Here is a 22,381-nt window from a genome sequence, read left to right as displayed (position 1 = left end):
CTAATCCATGCCAAGGTTGATTATTTCTGAGGTCTCCCATGGGGTGTCCCATATGTGCAAACTCCAGCCTGCTCTCTCAGCTGTTCTGCTCACTCCATGGCTTAGGGTCAGTGCCTGACCACACTGCCATTGGTCCCACCACCAGGTCTCCCTCCTTCAGGTCCTTAAAACGCCCATAATATACATTGTTTTCCCCTGCCATGGTGGAGCTTCCTCTCAAGTCCGTAAGCCAAAATAAACCCCACCCTCCACATGGAGGAAAGCTTGGATAAACTTCACTCAAGTCTAAAAATATGGCAAGTTCCTAATTTTTTCTATTAAAACGATGTATTTAATTTTTTACTAGGATCTTTATTGTATGAACATCTTACATATTGGTCATAGTCCCGTAAGGTTATAGTTTATGTACCCTATCCTCTACCTCTTTCCACCAAGGGCCCTCCCCTTTTCAGTGTCTCAAGATATTCCTTCCCACCCTGTGGCTCTCACGTTCTTTCTACCCCTTCCTCCACAATGTTCCCTGAGCCTAGGAAGATGTGTTATCATTCCCTTTTAGTTTAGAGCTCTCAGGAGCCTCTGAGTTTTCTGCTTTGATGAGCTTTAAATCGCCTCAGTGCATACTGCCATCTCCCTGAAGGATGCTTTCTTGCTAGCAATTATTTTTAAATTAAATTTAAATTTTTTCAAACTTAAGCAAATGTATTAAATTAATGAAATTAAATATATATATACACATATATATCTCAAAAGTCTACTTCATTGCCTTCTATAACTTTTTGTAGTAGGCTAGCAAATACTTAACAAACAACTCTCCAATCTAAAGTAAGTGTTATGTGGGACTTTGTCTTAAAAGGTCTTTAATGAAGTGTTTTATTAATTAGTCAAATGAACATTTAGTTAAGAGGGCCTATTGTTGAAAGCTATATTCATTATAAACTTCTCTAGTGTAGAGAATGGCTAACACACCATTCATGAATTATAACAGAATATATAATGGACTTTATGTCAAATTCTGTATAGCCAATTGATTTTCATGGGCTGTTTTGCTGATATTTCCTTAAGTCTTGGATCTGTAACCAATCTGTATGTATAACTGATATGGAATGTTGATACTCTGCGTTCAAGATCACAGTGACATGGTAGAGACATGGTGTTGCAGTCAGGTTTGCACTGCTGGCAGAAAACACCTGACCAAGTTCAGTTTGTGGGAAAAAGAGTTTATTTTGGTTTACAGACTTGAGGGGAAGCTCCATGATGACAGGGGAAAATGATGGTATAAGCAGAGGGTAGACATCACCTCCTGGCCAGCATCAGATGCATAAAGCAACAGGAGAGTGTGCCAAACACTGGGAAGAGGAAGCTGGTTATAACACCCATAAACCCAGCAATACACTGCCTCCAGGAGGGTTTAATTCCCAAATTGCCATCAGCTGGGGACATGGCATTACGAACACTTAAAGTATACGGGCGGGGGGGGGCACCTGAATCAAACCACCACACGTGGCATGAGCAGCAACTTCATTGTTGAGTCAGATAACAGTTTTCTGTATGATGGTAGAATGTTCTCTGAATTTTCTCTTCACTATATAGTACCTACAGACACAATGCTTGTAAGTTAAAGCTGATTTATTCACAGTTGCTCCACTGCTTTTTAAAATCTAAGCCCTAGGGCTGGAGAGATGGCTTAGTGGTTAAGCGCTTGCCTATGAAGCCTGAGGACCCCGGTTCATGGCTCGGTTCCCCAGGTCCCACGTTAGCCAGATGCACAAGGGGGCGCACGCGTCTGGAGTTCGTTTGCAGTGGCTGGAGGCCCTGACGCGCCCATTCTCTCTCTCTCTATCTGCCTCTTTCTCTCTCTCTCTGTCACTCTCAAATAAATAAATAAATAATTTTAAAAAATCTAAGCCCTAATATGAGCTGTAATCATTTTTTCCTTCTGAATTTGCCATATAGGGCTTTTTTGGTGTATTCATGAGGTTCATATGTGTGTTTGTATGTATTCATGTGTGTAAATGTAAGAGCACTTGTGCCATGTGTGGAGGCTAGAGGACAACTTCAGGGGTCAGGCCTCACCTTCCACCTTGCTTGGGGCAGAGTCTCTTATTGTTCAGTAATGTGTCTGCCAGGCTAGCTGGACCACAAGATTCGGGAAATTCTTCTTTCTCCTCCTCGCTTCTCATGTAGGTGTTCTAGGATTAAAGACACCGCCCACACTATCCAGCCTTACACCTGAGTCCTGGGCAACCAAATTCAAGTACTCACACTTGTGTGGCAAGCACTTTACCACCAAACCATCTTCCCAGCCCCCATTTAAAGTAATTCTTCTTTTATTTTTGCTTTTTACCCCAATTTTCAACTTTTATTCATTTTTAATTTGTTTTTCCATTGGTATAGATTCATTACACATAGTACTGGGTTACTTAAAGACATTTTCATATGGGTTATATAAGGGCATTTTCATGCAAATTGATGTACTTTGAATATACTTTTTTTAGAGAGAGAGAGATTATTGGTGAGCCAGGGCCTCAGCCACTACAATTGAACTCCAGACACTTGAGCCACCTAGTGGGCAAGTGCAACCTTGCACTTACTTCACCTTTGTGCATCTGGTTTATAGGGGATCTGGAGAGACATTGAACATGCCTTCTTAGGCTTCACAAGCAAGCACCTTGACTGCTAAACCATTTCTCCAGCCCTGAGTATGCTCTCTTTATGTCCCCTGCCCTCCTCCTTTTGAACCCCCTTCCATTAGTCCCTTTGTTCTCTTAGACAACTTCACTTCTATTTTCATGTCATATATGCATATATGGTTTTATGCATCTATATAAAATCTAGGAACCATAAATCACAGAAAGCATGTGATAGTTGTAATTATCTCCAACTGCAGCCATTTCCTTGCAAACAACCTAAGTTCATTTTTTTGATATTTTATTTATTTGAGAGAGACAGAAACAAAGAACAAGAGGCAGACAAAGAGAGAGAGAGAGAGAGAACGGATCCACCAGGGCCTCCTGCCACTACAAACGAACTCCAGGTACATGTGCCACGTTGTGCATCTGGATTTATGCGGGTACTGGGGAACCAAACTCAGGCTGACAGGCTTTGCAAGCAAGCATCTTTTTTTGCTGAGCCATATCTCCAGCCCCCCAAGTCCATTGTTTGTGGATGAGCAACAATCCTTCGTTTATGTACAGCACATTTTATTTATCTGTTCATCTGCTGATGAGCACCTAGACTGGTTTCATAATCTAGCTATTGTGAATTGTGCTGCAATAAACTGACCTGCAGTTATTGCTGAGGCATGTTGGCTTCAGGTAAATACCCAGGACTGATATAGCTGAGTCATATGGAAGTTCTTTTTTTAGTTTTAAAAAATATTTTATTTATTTATTTATTCATTTATTTGTTGATGAGAGACAGAGATGAAGAGGCAGTTGAGAAGAGAGAATGGGCATGCCAGGGCCTCTAGCCACTGTAAATGAACCCCATATGCATATGCCACCATGTGCATCTGGCTTTATGTGGGTACTGGGAAATTGAACATGAGTCCTTAGGCTTTGCAGGCAAGTGCCTTAACCACTAATCCATCTCTCCAGCCCCTGTTTTTAGTTGTTTGAGAAACTTTCATACTGATTACCACAGTGGCTAGGCAAGCTTGATTCCCACTATTAGTAGATAAGTTTCCTTTTTCTGCATCCTCATCAGCATTTGTTGTTATTTTTTTTCTTAACCACTGCCTTCCTGACTGGAGTGAGAGTGAATCGCATTTCAATTTTTTCTATATTATCTCTGGGTTCATCCCCTCTAAGGTATTAAACACCAACAAAATCCTTTTGTGTGTTTTTTCCTAGAAATTTCAGGTTACCTTCTTTAAACCCTTGGATATTTGTCTCGTTAGGAATGATTTTGTTGTACAGAGTGAGGAATGGATCCTGCTTCATTTCTGTCCATAGCTGCTGGCCCAGCCGGCCCAACTACAGTATTGGCTCAGTTATTCCTTCATGGGTTGAGATTACAGTTGGGATCTCTTCTTGTAGTTTTATTCTGTTCCACTAGTCTGTCTATTAGTGAACCAGCACTACTCCACTACTTAAATTATTGATGTTTTATAAAAATAGTTGATATCCTATCTCTATAATGCTCCAATCTCCTACTAACCTGGTTCTTTTTTTAGGATGCTTCCCCACTATTTTAACCATTATATTTATATATTTATAAATTAAAAATTGACCCCCAAAAAGACTGGAGAGATGCTTTATCAGTTAAGACTGTTGCCTGTGAAGCCTAGGGACCCATGTTCAACTTTCCATGTCTCATGTAAGCCAGACACACAATCACACAAGCAAGGTTGCACATGTGCGTAAGGGGGTGCATGCATCTGGAGTTTGACTGCAGTGGTTGGAGGCCCTGACATGCTAATTCTCTCTCACACACACTCTTTCATTTTAAAAGGCAGTATGTTGGGCTTGCCTCAAAATAATTTTATTGGCTTTGTGTTAAATTTCTCAATTTACTTAAATTGAACCATCTTTGTGATAGTGACATTTCCTGTCTAATGACATGTCTTTCTCCACATGTGAAGCCCTCTCTTTACTTACAAAGACATCTCAGGTTCTCTTTCTGTAGGAAATACACATTACTGAGTCAGTACTTCATTTCTGCTCATATTTCTACAGCAGAAGCTTCTCTTATGTCTTTATTTGGCGTGGTTTATATTTATGAACTAATTTTACAAACTGCTTCTTTGCAAGACTTTTTGCATTGTTAGTTATGGATTTTTCAAATGATTCCTTTAAGTTTTTAGGGAAATAATAAAACCATCTGTTAGAGACTTTACACAAAGGTGAAAATGAAGCCATCTGGAAATGGCATCAGGAAGCTGGGCAAAGCATGAGACATCCGGCAGGTCATGGCATAGACACACTGAGGGCCGCAGCATCCCCTTGAGAAAAACCTGTGGAAAAGCAGTCTCTTTGGGAAAAAAAAAAAAAAAGCAAGTTCTTATTGAATATATATTCTCCAAAATGCTTGGGACAAAGTATTTCAGATTTTAATTTTTTATTTTTTTTATTTATTTTTTTTCTTTTAATTTTAATTTATTTGACAGAGAAAGAGGGAGAGAAGGAGAGAGAATGGGCGTGCCACGGCCTTCATCTACTGCAAACGAACTCCAGATGCATGCGCCCCCTTGTGCATCTGGCTAATGTGGGTCCTGGGGAATCAAACCTGGGTCCTTGGCTTTGTAGACAAATGACTTAACCACTAAGCCATCCCTCCAGCCTCAATTTTTTATTTTTGGAGCATTTATATAATGAGCTGTCTTAGAGATGGAACCCCAATTTAAACACAAAAGTCATGTATGTTTTAAATATCCCATATACTCCATAGCTTGAAAGTGATCTTAAATGGTATCTTTACTGTGAGCCATCACATGCAGCCAAAGTGTGGAATTTTCTACTTGAGGCATTGGTGCTTAAAAAGTTTTGCATTTTGGCATTTGGACTAGGGATGCTCAACCTGCGTCTGTTAAGGTATGAGGTAGTGGGAGAAAAGAGCTTATGAGAGAAGTCCCTTAAACATGAATGGATATTCAAGGGATTCATTATAAACTGATGACAAGGTCTTCCGTGAGAGATTAAGGTGGACTCAGGGAGCACTGCGCATCATGGAATGAGGAGACAATTCCGGAGGATCCCCCATTTGGCTATGCCATTGATGAAAGACAAAGATTTAGCTGGTCTTCAGATAGTAAACACATTGTTGGCCTAAGGCAGCTTGGTCATCCAGCAGGCCTTTGGGACATATCGCTCTTCACTTCAACCTGCTGACTTGGTGGCTCAATTCTTTTCTTAGCATTCTAAGTTAAGTCTGTCTTCCATAGAGGGACAGGTCAGAAGCCTTGATGTTACACCGCTCTGTTTGTCTGATGTATTTGTGATGTGGACAATGGGTTTGAGAGCATGAACATGGGACAAACTTCCATGTCATTCTGTAGCACCTTTACCCACTGTCACCACTTAGATGTGACCATTATGAGAGTGAAACAGATGCCTCTTTCTTGATGTTGGCCTCTGGTTTGCAGAGTAAATACAGTAATACTCCTTCCAGACCATGGACCATCTCCAAACCGTCTGCATCTTCAGTACACTGCTCTTGATAGCTTCCTTGACCCCAGACCAGAATCCCTCCCCTATAGCTTACGCTGTGGTGCCCTCAGAAGTGAAGTGCACTAGTGTGTTGAGGGAGGCACTGTTGGCTGATGGCATAGTCCATTTTGGACACAGGCTGCAAGATGCATAAAGAACAAAGATGTGTTCTCACAGCCTGGAAGTCCAGAATAAAGGTGCTGGCAACTAGTGTCTAGTGAGAGTTCCTCTGTCACATGGCAGAAGGCAGAAAGAGAAAAAGGGCCAAAGTTCCACCATCAAGCTCTTTTGAAAATGGCATGAATCCAATTATGAGAGCAGAGTCCTTGGTACCTAAACACTTCCTGTAAGGTCCCAATTCTCAATCTGTCGCATTGAGTATTAAATTTCCTATACATTTTTGAAGAAACATATGTACTATCAAAAAGAACTTTCTTGGCTGGAGAGATATCTCTGGTTAAAGGCACTTGCTTGCAAGACCTGATGACCTGGGTTCAATTCTCCAGTACCCATGCAAAGCCAGCTGCTCAGAGTGGTGCATATATCTGAAGCTCTGTTTCTGTGGCAAGCAGCGCTAGTGTACCCATTTCTCTCTGTCTCTCTCTTTCTGCTTGCAATTAAATAATAAATAAATATATTTCTTTAAAAAAAAAAACTTTTTAACCACCAGAGCCTTCCAGCAGTGGAGCAGCTGCTTCCTCCCAGAACACTGTGGACCTCGAGTCCATTGCCCATGGCCAGGGAAACTGACACAGGTGCCCCTGCTAAGCAGTGAGGGAACAGCAAAGATCAACCAGACAGCCAGATCTTTCTTACCTTGGAAGGCCTGTGAATGTTCATGTTCTTTTTTTTTTTTTTTTCTTTTTTTTTTTTAATGCTAGTGATCTCGTCAAACCTTTTTAATATTCTCTCATCCATCCTTGTAGATGAGTCACCTCCTTCTTAAGCAAAACTGGGACCCTATTTACTCTTCCACTTTAAAATCCCTGGCAGCTCCCCAGCCATAGGCTTCTCCCTTGCTTCCTGATTCAGAGAAATTATAGAGCCTGATTCAGAGAAATTAGATACCACAGAAGGTTGCTTGGGAAAAACAAAGCAACCAAATCAAGTTCTTTTAGCCAATAAACAAAAGTATAATATTACAAAGTAGGATAAATAATTAGGGCATAGAGAGTCTGGGGGGGTATGAGGAAGCAGCCCTCTCAGGATGGTCCAAACTTTATTCAAGCTTATTAGCAGGGATGTAGCTCAGTGGTAGGGCAATTGCCTAGTGCATGCAAAGCTTTGAATTTAAACTTAGAAGCACACATACAATAATTGGCATGGAAATACAGAAAGAAGTTTTTAAAATACTGCATATAATATTCAAATGTGTTTTATATAAATTAATACATATGCATTTACAAATAAATGTTAATGATTGTTATTTTGCCTTAATTCGCCTTTACTAGATATCAAACATCTCTAGCTATAAATTTTCAATTATGCTCCTATACAGAAGAAAATTTCCAAAAAAAAAACATCATGCAATAGTAGAGGAGAACCTAACCCTCTTAGAAAGGTGTAAGAGAACTTCTTGTGGACTTAGCTGTGGAATCCAGACCCAAAGGATGGGAAAAGTTAACTGGCAGCACCAAGTTCTTTTCTATTTAAAAATTTTAATTGTATTTGTTTGAGAGAAACACACACACACACACACACACACACACACACACACACACACACATACAGAGGCAGATAGAGAGAGAAAGAGAGAGCATGGGCATGCGAGGCTCTCTAGCCACTGCAAACAAACTTCAGACGCATGCACCATCTTGTACATTTGGCTTACATGGGTCCTAGGGAATTGAACTTGGGTCTTTTGGGTTCGAAGGCAAGTGCCTTAACTGCTAAGCCATCTTTCCAGCCCAGCATCAAGTTCTTCAGATATTTTGGATATGAGGCCCCTCCCACACATATCATTAGAAAATATCTTTTGTGGAGTTCTCTCTCTCTCTCTCTCTCTTTTTTTTTTTTTTAGTGGAGCTGACCTCAAACAATTGTTCTCTTTTTGTTTCTACTTCCTGAGTGCCAGGATGGCAAGTGCTCTTGCCCACTAAGCCATCTCCCTAGCTCTTGATGGTCTTTTGACACAAAAAGGTTTGATGAGACTTTACCTGTTCTTTTTTTTTTTTTTTCTGCTAGTGCTCTCAGTGTTGTATGCAAAGCCTGGTTATAAATTTTACACCTGTGATTTATTCATAGTCTCAGTTCTTATGTTGAGGTCTTTGATCTATTTCTACCTGTGGAGAAAAGGAGGAGTCCAGGTATATTCCTTTACATGTGAATAGACAGTTGTTCAAAAGACCATTCTTTCTTCATTGACTTGGCCTGGCATTCTTGTTGACAATCTACTGATCATGGATGTATGGCTTTATTTCTAGGGTCCCAATTCTATTAATAGATGTATTGATTCTTCCTTTCTTAATTTTTTCCAACCATGTTTTGTAGTTTTCAGTGTGCAAATCTTGCACTTCTTTCATGCAATGGATCATAATTATACCAAACTAGATTAGGTGTATGGGAATTTAATTTAAATAGTACATAACAACTTTCTTCCTATGTAATTCCATCTCACCATCTTTTATGCTGTTATCGTCACAAATCACATTTTATACATGTATGCCCATCAACTTAGATTTATCATTGTTAAGCTACGTAGTTGTCTGCTAAATCATAGAGAAAAAGGAGTTACAAACAGAAAATATATTTATGTGATTTTATATTGACCTATATAATCACCTTTGCTGGCATTCATTTATTTTTTCAGGTGAATTCGAACCCAAACTCAGATAGTTGAAAATGTGGCTGCCCTCAAAGATGCAGGTGGCCATGATGCTTGGTAAGAAAGCAGTGGTGGGAGAAACAAGGTAGACTTCTTTGTCCAGATCAAGTGTACTTGAAAACTTTGTCCACATTCCAGGATGAGACTGAGTTGAAGAGACCTGATAACATTGGGAGAGAACTCAGGGAACCAGGACTGAGTGCCAACCTTTTATGAAGCCCCTGAGTCAGGGGAGGATATCTTTCACCATGTATCCATGAGGTTCGAATAAGGCAGAAATGACAGGTGCAGTAATGATCTTATATCAAGGACCTTGCCTCTCAGGGAGAAAAATCTCTCTCCTTGTAGAGGAATGGAAGAGGTGGTGGTGTGGCTTCGCTGGGAGCCATGCTATTACCGCATTCAAGTCAACAATCACTTAAGAGTCCTTGTGTTTTTGTAAGAGCTTGAAGTTTGGAAGGTGACACTGAGGACAACTTGAATAAATGCCACTTATTGCCATGGCAAGTTGTGAGGCCAGCTGACGGTATTCCCTATGATCACAAAGCCTCATTAAGTAGTTAAAGTTGGAGGGATTTTACACAGACCCAGATCCATTGGAGTGGGTAATGGCATTATGACAAGCATCAGGCTGCTAAGAAATTAGGGGTGCTTTGGAGAAAATTATCTGGGTCCTCAGATGCACTCCCAGTGAAGCTAATTGAAAGTTATTGATACAATTATGTGTGTTTTGCTCTGTACTGTCTTTAAAGGAGAGATTCTACAAATACATGTTGGAATTTCTAGAGATAACAAAACATGGCTAATGTTGGAGGAAAAAAAAAGAAAAGGCATTGTGATGTTATTATGTGAGTCTAAGAAATTGAAAAATACATAAAAGAATTTTAAAAGAAATTATATCATTTTTCTTATTTACAATTCAGATTTTGAAGTCTCAATCCAGAATTGTCTCATGTCAGGAAGACAAAGGCATGCTATTAGGAAGGAGGTGAGGTGATTTGTCCTCTAACTGTACATGTGATTGCCTATAATAAGACTAACTATCCCCATTTTGTTAAGAGATAAAGGGCTTGAGTTCAGAGAGAAGGCAATGCAAGCAAAATATGAGAGTACCAACTACTTGTCACCTCGAGTTCTAGCTAGTCCTTATGGTGGGCCATTATTGTCCAGATCCAGAACTACCTAGTACAGCAAGGAGAACTGTGTCCTGCTCAGGGGTAACTGAGGTTACAGGTGTGATGATGGTAACAGGCCAGCTCTGCTCTGTTCCTCTCCAAAGCGGACACCTCCTGAGCTTGAGTCTCAGGTTATCTTTTCTGCACCTACTGCACTTGGCCCTGGTCTGCCTCTATGTATTAAAACATAGCTTGTTTTCCCTTTATGCACAGTGTTACTCCACCTTTCTCTAAATGAAAGTGTGAGTCTTTCTAACATAGATTTACAGAACTCAATTCATGTGCATAAACATCAGAGCACCTTTAGTAGAGTTTGGTGGTACACGCCTTTAATCCCAGCACTCTGGAGGCTGAGGTAAGAGGATCACTGAGAGTTCTAGTCCAGCCTGAGACTACATAGTGAATTCCAGGTCAGCCTGGGCTATATAATAAGAAAAAAAAAAAAAAAAAAAAAACAAACTTGAATTTGGGGAGTTGGGGATATGGCTGAACAGATAAAGCACTTTTCATGCAAGTATGAGTGCCTGCATTCAAATTCCCAGAACGCACATAAAGCCAGACGTAGTGTGCATGTCTGTAATTCCAGCACACCTACAGAGGGATGGGGAGTGGAGAAAGGAGAACCTCCTGAAGCTCACAGGTCTGCTAGCCTGGGAAGTACAACAATACATGAGAGATCCTGACTCAAAACACAAGATAATCCATGCATGGTGTCACACACCTTTAATCCCAGCACTCAGGAGGCACTTATGAGGGCAGCTGCCACCATCAGTGAGCTGCTGGTGCAATACTGGGATCCAGTGGTGATCCTTGATTCATCCTTCCAGCTCTTCTACAGATCCTGTAAGCACAAGTGTCTCTTATCCTTTCTGCTTGAAGCACTAGAGTGTGGTTCTATCCTGAAAGAGGCCTGGAGAAGGAATGAGAACATGACTGATTAACAGAATATAAGTCTGTATATAGGTGTTCTTTGTAAAACAGTGTCTTGCTATACAGCCCAGGCTTGCCTCAAACTTGAACCTGTGATTCTCTTGCATCAGCCTCCTGAATGCTAGGATTACAAGAGTTTACCACCATGCCTGGTTTGTATATAGGTAACATTTTTTTTTATTTGAGAGAGAGAGAGAGAGACAGACAGACAGACAGAGTAAGTAGGCAGGCCAGGGTCTCCTGCCACTGCAAACAAACTTCAGATGCATGCACCACTTGGTGCATCTGGCTTTGTGTGGGTACTTGGGAATTGAACCCAGACAGTCAAGTTTGCCAAGCAAGTGTCTCCAACAGCTGATGCATCTCTCCAGTCCCTAGGTACTTTTTGACTCTCCATGAAACTAACGAATTTGTAAGTCCTGCTTCTCTCACCTCCCTCAACCCTGTCCCTCCCAGCACATATAAAAATACCTGCTTATATGATGGAGAATGGAATTTCAAAGGGGAAAGTGGCGGGGAGGGTATTACCATGGGATATTTTTTATAATCATGGAAAATGTTAATAAAAATTGTGAAAAGATAAAAAATAAAATAAAATTTAAAAATAACAAAATAAAAATACCTGCTTATCAGACCTCTGTTGGCAACTATTGGTACCTAAGTGTTCCAAAACTTAGTAGCATGAAGTAATAATTTTATTATGCTCACAAACAAGGCACCATAGACATGCATCGAGTCTCTACTCTGGTTTCTGTGATCTTCTATGGCAAAAACGTCAAGGCTAAGGTGACTTGTGGACTGAGGGCCAGAACAATTTAGAGATACCTTTCCTCACAGGTTTGGAGGTTGTGAATCAGAGCATTTGCATTATCTCCTCACATCACCCAGGCCTCTTCACACTTGGCCACCTGAGGGTAACCAGACTTCTTGTATGGCAGCTCTGGGCTTTAAAAAGAATATCCCAAGACAAAAGGCTCCTTGGACTTTTCTGACATTGGAATCATGCACTGCTGATACCACTCTATTCTGCCAACTGAAACAGTCCTAAGCTGGACCAGGTTCAAGAAGAGGGGGCACAGGTAGGAGGGGCGTCAAACAACCCATCAATTTATGGATAAGAGTAGAAGTTTCATAACTCTTTATATTTTATTTATTTCTTTATTTGACAAAGAGAGAGAGAAAGTCAGATAGACAGAGAGAATGGGCACACCAGGGCCTCTAGTCACTGCAAATGAACACCAGACTCATGTGCCACTTTGTGCGTCTGGTTTTATGTGAGTACTGGGCAATCAAATCTGAGTCCTTAGACTTTTCAGGCAAATGCCTTAACCCCTGAGCCATCTCTCCAAACCTCATAACTCTTTTTTTTTTTTTCAAGGTAGGGTCTTACTCTAGCTCAGGCTGACCTGAAATTCACTATGGCATCTCAGGGTGGCCTCGAACTCACGGCAATCCTCCTACCTCTGCCTCCTGAGTGCTGAGATTAAAGGCGTGCACCACCACACCTGGCCTCATAACTCTTTTTACAACAATCTCAGCAATGGATTAGTATTAGGATATATTTTTAGACACATAAAATTTATTAGGGTAATAACATTCTTATGTCTACCTCTATTTCATACTCAAATGAAGTTTTAAGTAAGAAAAGAAAGATAAGTACCCAAAATAGTAGAAAGAACAATACAGGTACCTATCGTTATACACATTGAAAAGATTGAGGGGAGCTTGGATGTAGCTCAATGGTAGAGTATTTGCTTAGCATTATCAAGGCCCTAGAATCCAGCTTTAAAAATGTTTTTCTACCAAAAAGAAAAAAATGGACTTAATATATTTGCCCAAATAATATTTTTAATAAAAAGAAATCAATACAGAAAACTAAATACATTTTGTGCCCAGGGAAGCCTCTTTGGCCTCCCCATCTATAGGATTTGGTGACATAATGAAAACACTGTACTTAGTTGTCATAGCACGTACTGCAGTCTATAAAGAAATATTTGTGCCATCCTTCCCATCAAGGTTTTATTGTGGAAAATTTTGAGTATGTGAAAGTAGCACCATGAACTTCCAAGCCACCCACACCAGCATCAATATTTTTATTAACTTCTGGGCAATCTTATTCAATCCCTAGTCCCCACTCACTTCCTCCCTTTTGTGAATTATTTCGAAGAAACCTCAAGACATCATATCATTTTATCTGTAAATATTTTAGCATGTGTATGTTAATAATAAACCTTATTTTCAAACCATAAACCAATACTTCTGTCATATCTAAAATAAGAGCAACAGTTCTTCAAAAGTAAATATCTAGTCAATTTCAAATTTCCAGTTATCTCGCAAATGTTATAACTCTCATAGTTTGAATCAGGACCAATTTAACACATACATATATATTATAATTCCTTCATATAGTTTTTTTTTTTAAGGTAAGATCTCTCTATAGCTCAGGCTGACCTGGAACTCATTCTGTATCTCCAGGCTGGCCTCAAACTCACAATAATCCTCCTAACTCTGCCTCCCAAGTACTGGTATTAAATGCATGCACCACCATACCTAGCTAGTTCATGTATTTTTAAAATCTGTTTTAATGTAGGTTTCACTTTATATCTTTTAGAAAACCTTATACTGCCAGTTTCACAGGATCATGAGAGGTGTGGCTAATTCTTCTGGTGTTCAGCTCCTATCATCCATTCCTCTTCCTGTGTCCTTCTGTCTGAGGGTGTCACAGGGACCAGCTAAGTAGCAGACCTAAAATGCTGAAGATCTAAGCTCTAGTCCCCATCCCCAAAACCTTAGCAGCAGGAATAATAGGGATATAAATTGGTGAATAAATACCCCAGTTTTCTCACTATTTGGTAAAACAAAGTGTGTCCCACCATCTCTCTGTGGGTCCCCAGTGAGATAGTGTATATTTTTTAGCACTAATAGTATAACATGCACATCAACATACCCTTTGCTGACCTTTCTTGCCTTCCTCCTTCCAAGCACCCATTACCCTATTGCCCTGGAGTCACTTAGGGAACAATTTTCACCCTAATCTTTATTTGGGCCCTATTTGGGGGACACAAAATAAGATGAAGCATGGACAACTACTTTATGAGCAGTAGTTACTAGCTCCCTCCAACAGGGCAAGACTCAGCTGTAGCGCTGGCCTCAAAGGACAGCTGGAAGTGAGAGAAGCAGAAGAAATAGTATGACTGGATGTGAATTCAAAATCGTGGCAAATGCTTGCAGTCCTAAGCAGAGACAGGCCTACCCGCCCTCTTCACTGTCTCCGGGAGAGGAGACTGAAATCCCAGCCCAGGGCTCTACAGTCATTGCTCTAATCCCAGACATCCCAGGCGGGTTCCGTTATGATCACTACGCTAACTTTAAGAAGAGAGAAACTGTGCAATCCATTTAGGAAAGATTTTCCTCAAAAAGTGGTTAAACTGAAAAACAAATCTGGCATTTTAAAGGGATGATAAGCTTCTATTATTTTGGAAAATTCACTGGTGAGATCAGCTCACTCCTGGACAATAGCAGATAAATGAGCCCGGATTGTTCTCACACCTGCATCAATGTTTGTCTTGTTTCTAACAAGGTGTGGCTAGGCATTGTCAATGAAGTGGTCTCCTCATTGTTTTGGCCTTTGTTCCATGCATCAAAGCTATTATTGATGCCCATGCCTTAGTCGGCATAACTCAGCCACAATAGGAGGAGAAGTGAGGGAATAGGTGACAGAGAATTTCATCCCCTGAACTGCATCTCCCAGCTAACTGTCTTTATTTCAATGTTTTCATTACCAAGGTAGCGCATGATCATCATACAAACATGAACAATGAAGACGTGGATAAAGTGAAAGCCCCTCTCCCTCCTCCAGCCCCACTTCTGGAAGGAGGAGCAGCAGGCATTGTGTAGAATAGCTAGAGAGACATCCTCAGGCCCGCAACTAAACCTTCACAGCATCTCTCTCAGCCTCCCTCTAGCACCAGCATTTTGTTCTATGGATCACCTCACGGAATTCCACGGCACAGCTGCCCCGTGTTTCATCCATTGCCTTTTAAACATTTCATCTGTACAGATCGTTAGGCAGTGGATTTCTTTGTATAGTAATCTTGTTCATGTGTGAGACAGTTTCTACAGAATGAACTGCTAGCATTGGAATGACTAGGTTTAATGGCATGATTTTTCTTTTTCAACCTCTTACTTTATACTTATGAGGTGCCCTCCAAATCAGGCCAAAAAAAGTTGGTCATTATTGATTTAATTTGCATTGCTTTTAAAATTAGTTTTATTTGAGCTTTTTCTGTTATGCTTATTGGGCACTTATATATATTTTTTTCTATGAACTGTGTGAATATCAACAACCCAACTAAGAGTAAATAAAGGGTTCTTATTTAGAGTGTGGAATAGGGGGCTGGGGAAGTGGCTCAGTGGTGAAAGGTAAAGCCTGACTGCCTGGGTTTGATACCCATGTAAAGCCAGACACACAAAATGGCACAGGCATCTGGAGTGCATTTGTAGTGGCAGGAAGCCCTGGCCACTTAGTTCTCTCTCTCTCATAAACAAATAAAAATATTCAAGTGTGGAATGAAAGGGAATTGGTGAGCATCGCTTGCATTAGATGGAACATTAAAGGAAAGCAGGGAGTTAGACTTTCTAGTGGAAGGAAAGGAAGCCCTCGGTTCAGGCACACCCTGACTGGAGGTTGTTGACAAAGGGGAGCTAGTGGGCAGGTGGCTGGCGGCATGAGATCCTATGCGATTGGTTAGGAGAGCAGATTTGGCTTTTTGTTGTCGGTGGTGGTGGTGGTCCTAGGTTGAATGTTGGCCAATAAATAAATAACAAATAAGTAAATAAAACTAGGGAAGCTTTGTCATTTACTGATTAATTAGGGTTGTTTGGGATCCAGAGATAGTGGCTTGGCTTCCTGGACTGTTGCCACGGACTGTGGTTAGAGTTATATATTTATAAATGGTCTGGCTATTGCTTCTTAGTATAGATGGTCCTCAATTTATAATGGTTCTGTACCTGGTTTCCACTTTATGATGGTGTGGACACAATCTAATTCAATTGAAACTGGGTTTTGCATTTGAATCTAGTCCCTTTCCAGGCTGGTGATACACAGTATAATCCTCTTGAGATTCTGGGCAGTGGCAGTGAGTTTCAGCTCCCAGTCAGTCATGTGATCCCCAGAGAGAGTTGATTGACAGTCTATACTATCTTGCTAAGTGAGAGTGTTCAGCAGGTGAGGTGTATCTCAGTGCATTTTCAACTTAATATATTTTCAACTTAGGATGGATTTATCAGCACAGATCCCTACTGTAAGTTGAAGAGCATTGGTATATTAGCCCTCAATGGCTTTCTTGCATCTTTATTTCTCTTGCCTATATTTCTTTTGGGTTGGTGATCTTTCTGTCTTTCCTGATGGTTTCCAAACTTGGAGCAGGGACAACAATGTTGTAGCTTCAGGTTTGGGGACATTGTTAGATAATTAAAAGGAAAATGATCTGCTCTGGCTTAGGAAAGACTGCTCAAAGCCAAGGAGCATATGTATACACAACCCTTTGGTAATGCAGCTCTGTTGCTCAGTTTACTACAGATAATTTTTTAAAAATCATACCAACATGCCACTTATTTTATTTAGTTAGTTAGTTGAGAGAGAGAAAAAGGAAGAGAAAGAGAGAGAGAGAGAGAGAGAGAGAGAGAGAGGGAGAGAGAGAGAGAGAATGAATGCACCAGGGCCTCTAACCACTGCAAACTCCAGATGCATCTTGTGCATCTGGCTTAAGTGGCTCCTGGGGAATCAAACCTGGATCCTTAGTATTTGTAGTCAAGTGCCATAACCAGTAGACCATCTCTCCAGGCCCCTACTACATAGAATTTTAACCTTTTATGATAATATGCTTTGTAGAACAAAAGTGTGTAGATATGAACTATAAGAATGAAATATGCAAAAGAACTGTGGAACTATTTCTTATGGACTTTACAAATAACTTTTGTGATATTGTGGCCATGACATGCTAAATTCCTTCCTTGTAACTGGTCCTAAAGTTAATCTTACAACTGTGTAGTCCGTCTACTTAAAGCAATGTGACTAGGTTTCCTCTGCCTTGCTGTACCTTTGGCCTGAACAGCACAGAGGACCAATACTGACAAGCAATGTTTAGAGATGTTGACTGATATTAAGCTATGCTCTTTGTCTAATTTCCTCAGAGGCTTGGTTGAACTCTGAACTCAGAATAAACATACATGCATAAGAAGTGCTGATCCTAGCATTGAAGGCCATGTAGTCAGTAACAAAGGGCCCACAGGTAGGCTTAATGTGATTGCTCTTGTGATCAGAGCATATGTGTGTTCTGGATCAGTGTAGTCTAGCAGGCCATGTCCCTAAATCCCTTCCTTTAAAAAATGCTTAAGGATTATCCGAAGTTGAAAATTCCTTTCCCTTTGCTCATGCAATGTACTATTCATTCACGTGTTACTGGTTTTTGCTGTTCATTAAAAGTAACAAGAACCTGTATGCAAGACAGGGAGCCAGAGCAACATGAGAGCAGCAGTGACAGCAGATGCAGCAGGTTTACTAATGGCTTAAGCTAAACTTCTCTCTGGCCTTCTCTTTCCTCAGGCAGCTGCTTAGAAGAGCTAGCCCACTCCTGGGATGGTGTACTGGGGGTTAGTTCTCCCATCTCCCAGGCTCTGCTCCTAGAAGCAATTTGCCCATTTCTAAATAGGAAAGTTCCAGACATAAGTCTTCTCTAAATTCAGGGCTGTGCCCCCAAATAGAGCAAAAGCAAACCTGTTTCACGCTTGTATGAATCTGATGTAAGGTTGAGGGGTGTGTATGTACAATTTTGGTCAGAATTTATGGAAAATTTGTGGAGAAGAATGTGGTCCTAGTTATGCTGTGCATGAGTGTCATTCCTCAGGAGGATGATCACGTGATGCCCTCCACCCAAAGCTAACACATAGAGGTCCAAGAATACTCACCATGCTTAAGACAAAAATTTAGAAGAAATATTAAGTGCTCATTATTTTTTTACTCTTGGGAAAGAGTATATTGAATCATCCTTCAAAAGGACTGTGATGTGTCTTTTTCTTTGAGCATCAGTGTGTGTGGGGGGGTCACATTTGGTTCTGTCACAGCAGGATCCTCCCACATATCTGTCTTTAGATTCCCTTTCCCCAGTTCTCAGTTCTATTCCTAACTACTATCTGAAACTTTTGGTGGGGTGGGGATCAGCCTCCCCTCAAGAGTACCGGTTCCTCCTCCTTCTGAACCAGTGAATGGAAGGTACACAGGGTGAAAGTCCAACCCATTGTCTCAGGCATACTCAAACTCTGGAGTGCTCTGTGGCTTTGCCCTCCACAGATGGTGGCCAGCGTTACCTTGATTGGCTTCCTTCTGTGCCCTGTCTTGCTTTCTCCACTCCTGAACATTCTCCCTTGAGAACACTTCCTTAAAGCATCTAAATTCCTGACTCAGTCACAAATTTACATGGGACTTGGGCATATCCTGACTTCTTCAGACCTTTACCCAGAAAATGAAGGTATGCACTATATTATTTCTAAGGTCGTTTAAATAGTTAGGGTTCCATGACTTTTTTTTTCAATAGTATGTATATGTGCAGGTACACATGGACATGTGGAGGGGCTGTGCATGCACATGTGTGCATGTACGTGCGGAGGCCAGAGGAGAGCCTTGGGTGCCATACCTCTGGCACTATCCACCGAGCTAGAGTTGTTCACTGGTCTAGAACTCACCAGTTAGTCTAGATTGCCTGCTTCTGCCCCCCTAGCACTGGGGTCACAAGTGTGTTCCACCATGTCTGTTTTTTATTTTTTATTTATGCCTGGGTCCCCATGCTTGCAAGGCAAGTACTTTACCAATTAGACTCTGATTTAGGCTTTTTGACCTTGCATTTGGAGGTTAATATAAACCATAACACTCACTTTATTTTCTTTTTCAGACAGATATGGGATAAAGCAGCTTAGATTTACTAAACGAGAAATCATGTTTTGCTAGTAATTACTGAAGAATAAAAAATGCATTTACTTGAGTTTCTTTCCCTATTCTTCTCTATGTCCTTCTTTTCATACACAGACTAACAGACATGTAGACACAGACAGACACATAGCTACCCATGGTCACATGCACAGAGGGCATTCTGGAAGCTTTTATCAATGTAGAATTCAAAATGGAGGCCCCAGATAATTACATTTGAATCCCACTTGCTGTCTGCACAGTAGGTCCATAAATCTCGAGGGAAGCAGCTGTTCCAGCTTCAGAACCATTAGGCCCCATGAGTGAGCCACATGCAGGGAGGGGGCAATATGCACAGAAGGGTCTCCTTGAGAAATGGGGCATTTCCGGATGCACATCTGGGTTAGCTGTGGAGCGCTCCTCTCAGAAGCATATTTTATGAGCCTAAGTGATAAGAAATTATATAAATATACAAACACAAACCCCAACAATACATATGGGGAAATAAAAGTCAACCAAATAATGGTGAATTAAGTGCACTGAAGGGTTCAACCAGCCTTTTTAATAAACCATGAAAGAAAAGCTTCTGTATTTATGAAGTCACCTTGATGTTGAAGAGTGTTTGTATCTCTCAACAAAGCTCATATGGGTTGAACTTACAAGACAAAAGGCTTTGGGGTTGAGGGTTTGAACCTCAAACTCTGATGTAGGCCAACTGCACACATGCATTCATGATTTCACTTCCTCATTCTTCAGTCTGTTTACTCACTTGTTCCGGGCATGTTAATTGAATGTTTAGTCTTACACGTGGTGTTGGACTCAAATGCTTATGATCCCAGACTTAATGGGGCTTATGGTTTAGAAGAAAAGACAGAAAGAACTAGTAAACAAATACATGAGGCTGGGTGCGCTGGCACATGCCTGTAATCCCATCACCAATCATGACATTCAGATGAAAGATTTCAAATTTGAGGCCCTGTAGGCTACATAGCAAGACATTGTCACAAAACAAAACAAAAATCACATGAATACATGATTACTGATTATGATAAATACTCAAAAACATTGCATTCTCTGTTTGAAGGCCAGAATAATGGGCTAGGAAGATGGCCAGGAAGCCATCTGTGGTGGTTAATTTTAGGTCAGCTTGACTAGGCTGAGAGACCCCCAAATAGCTAGCAGAATGTTACTTCCAGTTCTGTCTGTGTGAGTCTTTCTGGAAAAGCTCAGACTTTGAGCTGGTGGACTGAATAGAACAGGGAGTCCTCCCCAGTATGGTAGGTGTCATTAGTGCTTGAATGGAAGACAAAGGTGAAGCAAGGGGAATTCACTCTGTCTGAGGAGGACTTTCTGTCCTCTTCTGAACTTGGACATCAGAGCTCTTGCTTCTGAGGTTATGTATATACACATACACATGTATATGTATATGTATATGTATATGTATATGTATATGTATATGTATATGTATATGTATATGTATATGTATATGTATATGTATATGTATATGTATATACATACAAGTAGAGAGAAATGAGAAAGAGAGAGAGCATGCCAGAGCCTCTAGCCACTGCAAACGAACTATAGACACATGTGCCACCTTGTGATCTGGCTTACATGGGTCCTAGGGAATCAAACCTGGCTCCTTTGGCTTCACAGGTGAGCACCTTAACTGCTAAGCCATCTCTCCAGCCCTGCTTCTGAGGTTTTAAAAACAGATGCTACATGCAGCCTCAGTAGCCGCCACCGCCCTCCCATTCCCAGGCCTTCTTAGTTGAATTCAATTACACCATTGGATTCTTTGGTGATCCAGCCTAAAGCCAACAGATTCCATAACCATGTCATCCAATTCTCATGATAAACCTTTTCTTGTCCATATCTATATGTATATATACTGCTGGTTCTATTTCTTAATAACCTCAATATCTTTTAGTGGGATATAACTAATACTAAAACAAATGCTCCTTGTTTGTGCAAACTACACATTTAACTAGACACCTGTGTTTTATCTAACAACTCTACCTCAATGTGTGTTACCCATGTGGCTTGAAGTGCTCATGGGACAGCAGCTAATATGAAGGAAGCAAAGGCTTAAAATGCATGTGCATGTGGCCATATGTTTTTGTCATGTCTGGGCCCTCATGACTTATAAAGAACCCAAGACTGGGGCTGGCGAAATTACTCAGCTGTTAAAGGTACTTGCTTTCAAAGCCTGATGGCCTGAATTTGATCCCCCCCAGTACCCACATAAAGCCACATGTACAAAGTGGCACACGCATCTGGAGTGTGTTTGCAATGGAAAGAGGCCCTGGCATGCTGATACTCATTTTTCTTTTCCTCTCTCTTTCTCTCTCTCTCTTTCATGCCTATACTCTCTCATAAATAAATATTTTTTTAAAAAAAAAGAAGCTAAGATAAGCCTTTGGAGGATGAGAAACATGTTGTCCAGTTACTCCCATTGTCTTGACAATCAGCCCAGCCGTACTAGATATGGGTGAGGCCAACTATACTACCCAGAAGCCAGCTAATTGAGATGCTGAAGAGCTGCAAATACCCAGTGGTTTGGGTCACACTTCAATCTTAATTTGTTTCCATAATGGAAATTTATTTCTCATAGTTCTGGAGGAGAAAAAGTCTATGATTCAGGCACTGATAAATTCAGCGTCTCTGTTATAGATGGCACATCCTCCTCACCAAGTCCTTTCTGAGGTAAGGGCAAGGTGGCATTTTGGAGCCCCTTTTGCAAAGACATTAACCCCATACTACCAAGACACTGTCTTTATGACCTAATCACTCCCCCAAAGCTCCATCTCCTAACTTTCCCACTGGTGATTGTTTCTAAATTTAAATTTAGGGAATATTTTTAAGGCTGCAGGCCATAGCAACTCCTATTTTACTTTATGGATTCACATCCTTCCCTTTTAAAATCACATATTCACTTGTCCTTTAAGTTCCAATAAAGGCTTTGGACATAAAGAATGAAGGAGCTGGACTGGAGAGATGGCTCAGCAATTAAGGCACTTCCCTATAAAGCCTAACGACCCCAATTTGATTACTCAGTACCCATATAAGCAGGTGACACATGCATCTGGAGTTTGTTTGCAGCAGCTAGAGAATGGTGTGTTCATTTCCTATCTCTCTCTGCTTGCACATAAATAAATATTTTTTAAAAAAGAATAAAGTTCCCTTAAGCATTTGGGTTTAAATTTTCAGTGAGCAATGGAACCAAAATAGGGATTTTACACATACATTTCTTTCCCCTCTCCTCATAAAAGAGCACAACTTTGGGAGAATCCTGAGGATAAGAGGGTCTCACTTCTAGTTCTTCCCACCTGCAGCCAGTGGT

The sequence above is a fragment of the Jaculus jaculus genome, chromosome 8, assembly GCF_020740685.1.
Source record: "Jaculus jaculus isolate mJacJac1 chromosome 8, mJacJac1.mat.Y.cur, whole genome shotgun sequence".
NCBI classification, from domain to species: domain Eukaryota; kingdom Metazoa; phylum Chordata; class Mammalia; order Rodentia; family Dipodidae; genus Jaculus; species Jaculus jaculus.
The sequence above is the reverse complement of the archived record's forward strand: the minus strand, read 5'-3'. Positions refer to the sequence as shown.